The sequence below is a fragment of the Pollicipes pollicipes genome, unplaced genomic scaffold, assembly GCF_011947565.3.
Source record: "Pollicipes pollicipes isolate AB1234 unplaced genomic scaffold, Ppol_2.1 Scaffold_7231;HRSCAF=8579_pilon_pilon_pilon, whole genome shotgun sequence".
Lineage (NCBI taxonomy): Eukaryota > Metazoa > Arthropoda > Thecostraca > Pollicipedomorpha > Pollicipedidae > Pollicipes > Pollicipes pollicipes.
The window spans coordinates 1,401,640-1,414,897 of record NW_023597034.1 but is presented as its reverse complement, the minus strand read 5'-3'; positions in this window follow the sequence as shown (position 1 = coordinate 1,414,897).

Below are 13,258 nucleotides of genomic sequence, written 5' to 3'. Positions count from 1 at the left end.
GGATCCTTCCTATTGGAATGGAGGGCAATACGCTCTTGACGGGGCTCTATTTGTTAACCTGCTCTGACGCACTGGATTATTCGGGGGCCCTCTACAATGGGTCTTGAATAATTCCTATTTGAACGGAGGGTCTATGCTCTTTTGGGGAATCTTACCTGTTAACCTGCTCGGGCACACTCGATCATTCAGGGGCCCTCTACATTGGGTCTTGGGTGCTTCCTTTTTGAATGGAGGGCCCTACGCTCTTTACGGGGGGCCCTATATGTTAACCTGCTTGGGCGCACTCACTCGTTCAGAGCCCTACGCAAGGTGACGTGAGTACTTCTTTTTTGAATGGATGGCCCCATGTTATTGGCGAGCCCCATCTATTATGCTGCTCGGGCCAGTGGCGGATGCAGAGGGGGGGGGGGGGGGGATGCACGGAACCATGCCCAATGGACCATGGCGAGGTGACCTAAGGGCTCTGAAGGGCTCGTAAGCGGCCGGACGGACGCAGTTTTCTTACACCAAAAACACAACAAAATTGAAAGTCTTTGGCCCTGGAGACGACCAAGAACAATTGTTAGCAAAAGCAAAGGCCTCAAAAGCAGACCAGCTCTTTTTTTGCTGATTGAGAAAGCGCTGCTTGGGTAAAAAATGAGCTTTAGAGCTCACTACGCTGTCTACTCGATACTCAGGGGCCATCTACTTTCATCGAGAGCTCCCCTCTGGTTTCATTTGCAGGGGACTCTTCACTCCTATCGAGGCTCGTGTTGTTAACCCGCCCGCGCACTCTTGATCTCACAGGGGTATTCATGGTCTTGGATAATTCAAGACCATGAATTTTGCCTGCTGTCAACCTGCTGAGGCACTACCGGTCGTTCATGAGCCCAGTACGCTGGTCCCGGGTTCTTTTTGCTTGCTCTGCGGACCCTATAGTTGTTGACGAGAGTCACTTTGAGCCACTTCCTGCGGCACCCACAATCGCTGAGGTTTCGTCCCTATTGACCTTGGTGCCTTCGCCTCAGCAATGGTCCAATATGCGCTGATGAATTTTTACGCACAATTGCCGAACGTGATGATGCATGCCGCCGACGGCGTGTGTCATTTTCATTAGCTGTTGAGTGTGGGGTACTTATTATACTCGTGCATCACGTTCTTAACATATTTCGAATGCTAGGATATGCTGTACTCATTTATAACAGAGGAAAAATGCTGCACTAGTCACCAGCCATCAACTGATTACATCGCCCAGCCGGCTAGCCGTAAAAACATAAGCTAGGAATCAAGTCCATGCTTGGTTTTGATGGTTGTTAGCAGCTAACTCAAGTTTGCCTGTTGTTTCGAAACACTTGGCCCCAAAATCACAGCATTTAACATGATCTGTAGAAAGTGAGCGAGTTTTATGTGTATGCATGCGTAGCACGCCTGGCTTAGATGGGTTTCCGTATTTATGAAATAAATGAATAAGTAAATGCATGCATTCATATATGCGTATCTATATACATGCACACACACACACACACACACACACACACACACACACACACACACACACACACACACACACACACACACACACACACACACACACACACACACACACACACACACACACACACACACACACACACACACACACACACACACACACACACACACACACACACACACACACACACACACACACACACACACACACACACACACACACACACACACACACACACACACACACACACACACACACACACACACACACACACACACACACACACACCACACACACACACACCACACACACACACACACACACACACACACACACACACACACACACACACACACACACACACACACACACACACACACACACACACACACACACACACACACACACACACACACACAGAAATCCTGGATCCGGCCCTGATGGTGTGCTAAATACAAGCCTATATGTCTAGCGGTTAAAATGCAATCAGCGTGCAAGGCGAAAACATGCACGCGCGGGCTATTGGGAAAAGGCAGCCTGGACATCGGGCTACAATGTTACTAATGACAATTAAATCATTCTTGGTAGGTCACACATTTGCAAACCGATCAGATAAAGATAAATTGGGAAGCGTGGGCACGTGCGTTGCGAACTTGTATTCAGCAAAGCCGTTCACACACGCCCGTGCGGCCGATTGGATGACCTCCGCTCGGTTCGGAAGGGGGTCAATTTGACCGCCCTGAAATCTCGTAAACTAAGAAAGCAAGGCAGCCAAGTTTAAGGATGAATTTGCCTGTATGCGAACTCATTTTTGTCCAAATTTGAGCTTCCTAGGCCATGATCTTAGGGCCGAACAAGGTCAAACAAGGTAAACCTCCAGATTGTTGTCCAAAGTGTCCTCAGACCTTCCCATGCGATCGCCCTGAACCTAAATAGGTAGTCTAAGCAAAATGTCCCAAGTATCCATTTAAGATCAGTGACTTGTTTTACTTTTAGAAGGTCAGGGAAACAAAAACCTCCAAGATTGTTTCTATTCCGCTGTTTGAATCGGCGTCAGGGACTGCGCTAGACGGTATGTTCCTAAAACCAAATGTTAACCTGCATCCTTTTAGGTTAGTGACATACCCCGACCTTGAAGAAGTCCATGGAACGTGTACGTTTCGGTCCCTGTTATCAGTAAATTCGAGATGAGCATCGGAAACTATCACATTAGGCAAGCTATCGAGTTAAAAAAGGACGCTAATGTACACCTAGGTCTGATCTTTATGCTTGACCCCAGGTTAATTAATTTGTTGTAATTTTAAACCCAATCGTCTTATTGCTTAAGAAACTATCTCAGAGATGTATGGCTTCGTCTACCGCACCGTTTGAATCAGATTTAACAATGACCTAGAAATGGCCTTCGCTGGCAGCCACCGCCTTACTTTGACCTACTTTTTATGAGGCACGAATACTGCCACGGAAGACTGAGCAAGTGACGAGAGAACCAAAACACAACCAGCCACGGATCAGGTTGACGCAGTCGTGCGTGCCGCCCAAGAGACTTGGTACACATGATAGTCTGTGTCCACATCATCGCTGCCATTTAGTGGTCGTGGAGAGCAAAGTATATTCATTTGTCGTTTGAACATCATTACTGGAGTGCACTATAACTCGTAGAAGCAGAGGGATCCACCAGCTGTACATGTAACATTGAGCCGGTTCAAAAGAACGGTATATCATAAGCCTGTACCCTACTCCGCACCCCGGTTTGGCCATCCATAGTTTTACTCACATGTCGCTTTGACGTTAAACATAGCAACGCACCTAACCGTCTCAAGAACGCAACACACTCACTCACGTGGCTCGACACTCACGGTGACTAAGTAGACAGGTAGGCGCCGAACATCGTCGACCCCGCGAACAAGTACGGGTCGAGCGTGACCGGCCTCGCAGACAGGCACAGACCGAGCATGCTGGAAAGAAAATAGGCGCGGATCTAGCACGGCGCGTCTGGAGCGCACCTGGGATATAAAGCTAAAAAAAATTTTGCAGCAGACAACGGACCCGTGACGCTGGCCATTCACTCGCACCAGCGGCGACGACACGCCCACGGGGCTGCGAGGACGTGTAGCATCGAAGCGCCTCGTAATGGCTTGCCGGTTAAGGTAGCCACATAATCGTATCGTCGCGAAGTTGCACGCCATCAGCTCGCTGGTCATATCCATCTGCCGCAGCCCTTTTTTAGGTTTGTAAGCGAATTGTCTCGCGCGCTGCGCGCGACTTGAGCCTTTTTCTATAAAAGCCGTATATTTAAAATCGACGTTACGGCCACCTCACCAGAACTGGGATGAATGATTGACCGAATAAAAAAGATATCGTCGTGAAAAAGACTGATGTATTGAGAACTGATAGCCCTGTATCAGCGCTGACGAGTGTATCCAGATTGTGTACCCTTGCATTCTTAGAATGCGCCTTCTGGTATTTTTGCCGGGGCGCCGTATGCTACCCATCACGCAACTTGGCAATGCGCCGCCTGGGGTCATTTGAATAAAAAGGTCATGTTAGCCGATAAGTGAATGACATTGCTGCCCGAGCGTTATATCAAGCAAACGTTGTGAGTGTTTGCTAACTCTCACCAGGGACAACTGAAGGTGTTTCAAATTTCCGCCGCACGTGTTACGATGCTGCCGCGGCCATCCCACCAAAAGTGGAAGAGGGCATCTTTGGAATAAACCAAATGACATCTAAAAAAAAAAAAACACCGGCGTGTTGGCAGGTAATAGCCTGTAGCACCGCTAACGAATGCAAACGGTTCGTTTCTTAGCGCGCGTTTACACACAGTCTTTTTCTTATTGCGCGTTTGTAAGCATTTTTCCAATGGCGTCGTATGCTGGCCATCACGCATTTTCAAAGCACCGCCTCAGAAATGCCGTCAGAACATTCTCCCACAATAACATTGCACGTGAACTGTCGCATCCGCTGAGCCCGACTAAATATATTTCTTATTGCAGGCCGTACGTACAAAAATCACCGTTACGGTCGTCTTACCAGAACTGGGATGGGAGTCGTCCAGATAACACAGATGACGTGTTCAAAAAGAGCGATGTAATGACAGCTGATAGCCATGCAGTAGTGCTAAAGAATGCACACAGCAGCTTTCTTATCGCGCGTTTATCGTTTCCCCAGGCGCCGTATGTGGCCCATCACGCTACTTGGTAATGCACCGTCTGGTGGCGTTTCGGACAAAGAAGTCTTCTTGTCCGACGAGCGAATTTCACAGCCGTCCGACCGCTATCCCACAATAACATCGTGTGCGCATGGTTGCAGCCGCCGAGCACGACTCAAGGTGTTTCAAACTGTAGGCCGTCCGTTTAATTCTCTGCTGCGGCCGTCTCACCAGAACTGGGACAGAGGATCACCCGAGTAACATGAATGACCTCATCGCAAAAGACTGATGCACTGGCGGCTGCTAGCCCTTAAGTAGTGCTAAAGGAAGCAAGGATGCACAGAGTAGTGTTCCTATCGCGTGTTTATAGGCATTTTTCCTGAGGCGCCGTATGAAGGCCATCATGCTTCTTGCCAGCGTACCGCCTCGGGGCAATTTGAACAAAAAAGGCGGCGTCGGCCAGTGGACGATTCACATTTGTCAAGTTGCCGCAAACCTGCAATATTCGCTAATACAAAGTTTTGTCACAGAATCATGCTCTATATGATAAGGAAAGTCAATTTAGCTCGGTTGTTATTTGTACCATCTTGAGCATTTCACAGATTTAAGATGGCGGCTACCGTCCTCTTGAATGCAGCAAATTTCCTTAAGTTGATCAGCCATTGGAACTTAACGACGCTCTCAACTGCTGAAGCGATGCGACGTCGCCTACCTCTCACCCTGGCAGGAAGGGCGGGCACCGCGGGGAATCGAACTCTGTACGCCTGGTTTCTCAGACGTGCAGTGGTTGACACAGACGCGTTAACTACTACATTATGAGTACCCTTATTTTGATCTGGATGGCATAGGTGGTCGCATAATATATCTCTGAGTAGGGCTATTATAGGCAGCAAGTCTATTACTGGACCTATTTTGAGCTACGAGGTCTAATTCAACGCCAAATCAAAGGTCAACTATCAAAATTACAGAAGACCTCTGACGCACAGTGTCACGGCATCTAAAGAGACTCTGAGCGAAGTAACACCAGCCAGCAGCTGTCACATTCCTCTGCATCTTCTCATAGCCGTCTGTACATCTACCTCCCCTTTGTTCCCCTCTATCTGCTTACTAGTGCAACAGCTACAGCATGCGATTTCTCCCTTACACTCGCGATAGTCCGTACGCCAAAGGCCCGCGCTGCGGCTTTTGCAGCCGCGGCGTGTGGCCCGTGGTCAAAAGTGCTAGGAAATGCTCCGGATCCTGAAAAGACATTTCTATACAAGCCCCCAAAATGGGTCTCAGATCACATATTGTATTTTGGCAAACACTGGCATGACTTTCTGGAGCCGAAGGCATATTTTGATCAGCTTTCAACCTCGGCCAGGTTTTAGCCATGACATTGAGATCGCGACATCCATCTGTAAGATCTAGGGGATCTAGATGTATTATTGGCACCGATATTTTATTAATGGCAGCAGTATCACACTACTAGCAGTAAAATCACTATGCCCTAAATGAGTCGATCTAATAATGAGCACTGACGTTTCCAACGTGGTTGTTTACTACTGAATCACCAATCAGGCACCACTGCGTGCTTCAAAGCTTCCATCTTTGACTGCACATGCACAAACATGTATTCCTGGGGCACGTGCATTGTGAAAAAGTATTTCCAGCACAAACCTTTGTGCAAAGGTCAGGAAAGAACCCACAAATAACACGGATAAGGCTTAAGCCCTTTAACCAGCAGAGAAAGGTGGCTGGTTATCAGCACTGCATCACCGATCGACCGACCGATTACAGCGCTGCCAAGCTTCGATGTTGTGCTTTCCATGTCGCCAAGGAGCTGCATTGATTAGACATTAAAATGTTTGGCTGACTGGATTCCATGGCTCGGGCGTTGCACAGCCTGGGAAAGCTGAGCACTGGCCGAAGCGGGTTCGTCGCAGGAGAGAGCCGTCGCCGTTCCGCGTGTGATGCGAGCCGTGCGGCACTGCGGGCTGACTGATGTCTCAACTTTTAATGCATACATATTTGATGCAAGCTTCGTTATATGTGAGCGCAGATTGACATTTGGTGACATTCTTGAGCGTTTGCTCGATGGTTCAAACTAAATTTTTCGTTGCTTTCAGAAAGTCATGAATGAGTTCACCTTTAGACACTTTTATGAATTTAAGCTAACAAACGTTTCAAAAAAATTCGTTCCCCATTCTTACAGCAATCTGAGGTGGTCGGGCGGAAAAATTCCAAAGATAGTGATATACGAAGCATGTTCGGCGAGAAATCATCGATGTTGAATCATCTGTCGACAGGTTATACATCCGAATTTCAGATCAAATTACAAAGTGCATAGAGACACCCGCACAGCACTTTTTCAGTCAACGTGATACCGTGGCAAGTTCAAGACATTGAATCACCCTGTGACTGGGTGACTGAATAGGTCCAAAGTGATGCATGGCTTATATTGTTTAGGTAAGGCATTCTTTCTCTGATGAGGATGACTTCGAGACATTGTTAACGGTATTTGTTTGGCTACGATTTTAGAATCAGTGTGTTTTCAGTTAGGTCAGCGCGTAGGAGTTTTTGGTTGTGGGTTTTGCGCGTATGGTGGCCCGGCGCTCCCTCCTGCAGGTGCATTGTCACACATCGTGATATAGATGTCGTAGTCGTTCCAATATGGGTCGAGCTGCAGAGCCGGCAGTATCCGTCCTGGCATCTAAATTCATACACTTTATTGATGCACTTTTGTTGTCTTTGATCTGAAGTCAGGTTATTTTTCGTTGCAAGGCTTCTAGTTGTCCTGCTCTTGTAACAGATGGTAAGTCTTATGTCAGTACCATTGCCAGTCGGCGTGTTTTTTTGTCCTGATGATTTTCTGCAAAACGTTTTCTTCCATCCTATATAACGGGAGAATTTAATGTAGATAAAAAAGCTGATGGGTTGGTGTCTTGTCGAGTGCTATCAGTTTTCGTCGATTCAAAATTGACCTAACCTCTTGGTCAATTGCGCGGTTTAAATAGTCATTACTAACAAATGATTGCTTACACTGTTCAAGTTCATGGTGCGAGCTGGAACAGCTAGAGGAGCATTTGATATCGCCTCTTTCAAACAAACGGATGACGGCGTTGTGCTCTCACCTTGGGCATTCGTTAGCCGTATTCATACATTTGTCAGCATCAGTGGGCTTACGGTGCTCTTTCGTCGTACAAGATCCGTTTATCGCATGTACATCGACGTCAAGAAATGCTAGACGGTTGTCGACACTCGGATCAGTCGTAAATCGTAACAACGTTTGTCGATGCATAGTGGCCGGCAGTCGGTGAAGGTGGATCTCATCTCTGACATCAACAAATATGTCTTTGACATATCTGCAGTATATATATATATATATATATATATATATATATATATATATATATATATATATACATGGATTAAATTTCAGTTTTTTGAGAGCATGGTTTCCCAGCCAGCTCATATACATATTTGCAAACAAGCATCCGAGAAGTGACCCGATTGTGACACCATTCACTTGACGGTAGAGTTTTCCGTTTGGACAGTGGGAGGGCGCCTGTGTGGTGCACCATCGGAACATTTTTCCTATGATGAATCGTGACAGTTCCGGTGGTGGCAAGGTTAAGCGACTGCAGACGTAGTCCAATACATTCTGGATTGCCTCATCAAATGGCAAGTTTGTGAAAAGACTCTCTACATCTAATGGAGTAAGTAAACCAGTGGGATTGCTTGAACTGATGATTTCCATGAACTCTCCTGTCTATTTCGAGCAATGCTCTGATCAGCAGGTGTGTGGGGCTCAAGCATGCCCTTAAAAGCTTTTGCTGTCTGATAGGCACGCGTGGGCTTTGAGATAAAATTGATCATGGGGATTATCCGTTTTAGGTGTCTTTATATTACCGTTGGCATAACGAGGGTTATATTCATCTGTGAACTTCGCAAAGTGCTGATCGCCCGCTGGAACGTATGCCGCGGTGATCAGGCTGTTGGCTCTCGTAGTCAAACTTTTGGATAGACCCCTCGTCATGCGGGTGACCTTAGACGTGTTAGAGACGAGGTAGCCCATTTTGCTCGGATAGGAAGCTTTGTCCACGATGACAAATATGCTAAATTTGTCTGCTCTTCGTAGGACGATCTGGTCAATATTTCTCAGTCCCTAGGCTGCTAAAACGAGATCCGCATTCAACGACTTGTTCTTGTAACAGGTTCTTGTTTTGTACTTTTATTAACTAGCTGGCCATTTAGATTTGGGGCAACGATTACCTTGCTTTCCTTCACGAGCTTCAGGAAATCTTGATGGGACACTTCTAGCTCGGCTTTCTTCTCAACATAATCAAATTTCGGTTGAATGGGACATGTTAGACCTAAGTTAAGCATTTTCTTCCGGTTGTCAGCATCCTCGATGAAATACAAATTAACACCCGCTTGGGTGGGGGTCAACTTGACCCACCGAATGCTTTTTCTGGACTGCTTTCCAAACAACGAAGTGAAACCGCGTAAAATTTTGCACAGCTGCGGACAATTGAAAAGTGAATCGTTTGGTATCAAAAATTTAGATGTACCTTATCACCAAGTCGATCTCGGGTGAATCATTCAATCCGATGCAACGTCATAGTGTTCTTGTGCGAAGTGTCATTTGTGTTCAATAGATCGAAATGACGTCAGAAATGAAGAAGGCCAGCCCATGTTTGCCTGAGCACGCTCATGCCTTTCCAGAATCGACTTGTGAAGCAAACCTACCGAGAACGACCGTCCCGAAACAGTGCTTACGAAATACTTCAAAACAAATTTGCACCTTTCGAAGATTAGACTGGGTTTTCTATTGCATATTTATGTTTTAAGATTCTCCTTCTGAACAGATTTACATTAACAGCGACACGAAGAATAGATATTCATCTTTTATTCTTCCAGTTTTACCGGCAGATTCTCACATCAGTTCTCGGTGTTGTAAATGCTAGGCCGCTCATTTCATCAATCGAGGACGCGCAGGCGAAATGTACGTCAGAATGGCGAACTGATATCGTGCGCCGTACAAAGGTATCCACTTTGGATGCGTTGTCATTTTCGTATGCCTGTTGGCCGCTGTCTGGTGTTAGCCGCAGGGACAACTCCTTGCAGCCTATGAAGACTGGAGCGATGGGCGTCAAAATTCGTATTTTAGGACTGGTGAGCGTGCTCGCCTAGAATTATGCTACATACTTGTTCTCAATAATTGGTTCTGGCTACAGGTTGAAGATTCCCATACGAACGTGGATTAACCACGCAAATGCCAACCTGCAGTCTCATTCCGATCCATAACCTGCATTCACGGGGTGGTCAATATCTCTGTCGAGCCCAGAAAATATGTGACAAAGCTTCCGAGTTCTTTTGGGTTAAGAAGAGAAAAGTGGGTCTTTGATAAACTAACATCGTCCGTTATTTATCCCATGCAATGCTTTAGAGCCCGTTCCTTCATGCTTTAACTTTAAAATACAAAGCAAATGACGCAACCGGGTAGCTTCTGTTCCAGTTAAAAGGTAAAAATGGCAAGTGAAAAGAAGCAAATCAACTCCGTTGAAGGGGTCCCTTGCCATGGACCTATGCGCCCTCCCTTACCTAGGCTTTGGCGAGGTGAACTGATTAAAATGGACGTCTTCACTGGGAAAGCGTGTTGCAGTGGCAGCTGGTAGCCCTGCAGCAGCGCTATTCAATGTACATGGCTCCACTTTTCGCGAGGGATTATAACTATTTTCCGTCGGCTGCCATGTCGTGGTCATTACGTTACGAGCCGCCAGGTCGCATTTAGCAATGCGCCGTTATGGATGTGATGCAGGTAAAACGGTTACGTCTGCTGGCAACCGAATTGTGTCGCCCGCTGATAGTACACTCACGTTGATACCGTGCACGCGTGCGCACCTGCGGGCACGATAATATTTTGAGTAAGCAATTAATTTTAACTGGCCGCCGAAACTCTGCAAATCGCAACTGCGGCCGGCCCGTCGACTTTGAGGGATAGTGCTATGCTATGGGATAGGGGAGGGATGATGGATACTAGGGTGTCGAGCAAACACAATGAATGCCTTCATCGGCCAAGCGGTTGCAGTGCCAGCTGGTAGCTCTGCGAAACTGCTATGGAATGCACACGGTCGCACTCTGCGCGCGATTGTAAGTGTTTTCTGGGGCTCTCGTGTGCTTGTCATCGCGTTACGGGCAGGCCGGAAGCATCTCTTAATGTTCCCTTGGGTCACATGCACAAAAAACGTTGTCGGCCGATGAACGACTCACATCGCTGGCTGATAGTTCTCATACAGTGATATCGTGTGCACACGGTCGCTGCTGCTGTGTCCGACAAGCATTTTTATTGTAGTTATTATTTTTATTGTATGCTATATTCATACCTTATGTATGTCGAAAAGGGTGTGTGATCAGTAACAAAACCAAGTGAGACAAATAAATTATTTGGCGCTGGAGTCCAAAAGTACACAACCTAGGAGAAGTTCTTCCCAAAGACTTAAAATCGTGAGGCGCGAGTCGATCGAAATATCGCCGTAAGCCGACGCCCGGCGTTGCAGTCACCCGGTGCTGGGCGGCGTCCGCCGCCGCAGGTAACATCAAGCCGTGGGCGGCAACCGACACAAAATACCTTTGCGTATATAAACGATGCTACCGAGCGCTCCTCAAGCCGTCGTGCGAGAATGTCCCGGCCTAAGGTCCAATATTTGGACCAGACATTGCCCGCTTGATTGCCATTTGGCGGAAACTTTATGTGCTACTGAGTATATACTCGTTGTACGAATATGCTTGTCAGTATTGCTTTAGACTTTCACTTCTCTAAGACAACTCATGTGATTCAAACAAAACTACGTATAGGATATGACTCAGAATGTATTGTCTTGTCTAGTGTACAACTTAACATATACACCAAGTTCTGCAGCCTGTACCACGGACGTAAAGGGGGGGGGGGGGCAGGGTGACCCCATGCACATCTTGCCCCTTGCCGAGTCTGTATATTCGATGCACCGGCCCAAATAGCAACTGCTCACAGACTGGAGCCAAAAACGCGTGTTGGCAAAGATCGCACGGTAGCAGAAATACCGTCGCAGCTGTGCTTCACATATTGCCGAAGCGACAGCTCCAGCCACAGACGTCCTCGGCAGTGCGGCGCTGCGTCTCACTCCTAGTGTGAACCAGATAGGGCAAGGTGGCCAGCGGTACCTGCACTTTGTTTCGCAGCTCGCAGTCGCTGAGGTCTCGCAGTGGAGGCTGTGTGACTGGTCCGTGCCAGGAAATCTGTTCGGTGTACCTCACGGCCTCGAGGTTTACTACTGAGATGACGAAGACCCTGGGCTGAAGAAGACCCTCGGTTTCCTGCTCACGAGCGGCGCGATGATCGGAACCACCTGCACCGTGGCCTTTGTGGCTGCGGCAGGCCGCGGAGCAGCGCAATGCTCCGGAACAAGTTGCTTTAGCGAAAGTCGCAGCTGCTGTTCTGCCAGATGGCGGGCCATACCGGCACGTATTGGCTGACCACGCACTGGACGAGGTCTTTGAGAGCGCTGTTGGAGGTCTTGGTAGAGATGTAAACTACAGGTGAGCGGCCAGTGTCAATCACCTGAAAACAAAAGCGAATCTATCAGAACAACTTGCTACGAACTGAGCATTAGATCATACAAAAATTATTGCGCCTCTTGAGTGTATGTAATTATATCGATACCCAGAGTCCTTCAATGTGCGGAATGCATATCAGCAAACATGCCAGTAGGCATGAACCAACCAGCAAGTGATATGCATACTACGGCACAAAGTATGAAAATACGAAAATGATCAGCAGTGAGCACATTAAATATCGATTGATACTTGACGAAGTTTAAACACTCATTGCTATAAATTCGAAGAAAATGCGTTTTCATATTTACCTGACATGGTTCAATGGTCCGATTCGTCGCTGGGGTGCCACGTTTCGGACGGAGATGTTTTGAATGCCGGAGGCCAGAAGGTACAGTAGCTATTGGTTGGTGTCCAGCTGCTGAATCAGGTCGAAGCTCAGCAGCAGACGGAGAAGCTTCAGCACGTTACCGTGCAGCTGGCAGATGAACCAGCGTATGGGTGACTGGGTGGCCAGCTCAAACATCCGGAACACGTCGCCTATCGTTTCGGTTTTGACGGTCGTGCCATCGGAGGCGAGCAAATTGATGTGACCGTCGCACTGCGGATTCACGGAGTGTAGCTCGTTGAACAAGTACAAGGCGCGGCCGAACTCGGACGTAAAATGAGTCACGTAGCGGCTGTCTGGGACGACAACCACGTGTTTTTCGACGGCATTCATCTGGCTCTGTGTGCCTCATGTAGCTTCTGCCTTCACGGCCGTCGGATTAGATGATGTCAAACCTGACTCGTGGATTGCTTCAAAATTTTAACGAGAAGCATCCTTTCTCGCTCTGTCTCTTGCGCAGCTGATCTTCTTCAAGTAGCCAGTCCGTCTCTGCTGCCTTGTTGAAAGGCATTGATGATAGCAGCAGCGGCCCGGTTCGAGCCACCGTAGCTGCCAATCACTAGAGCGGTGTTAGTCAGATCGTTAACGTTATAATCGACAGTGACAGTGGTCTCAACCGGAACAAACAATCGGCGTCGTCGCCACCTTCTACCATGTACGAAGCCGTGTAAGAATC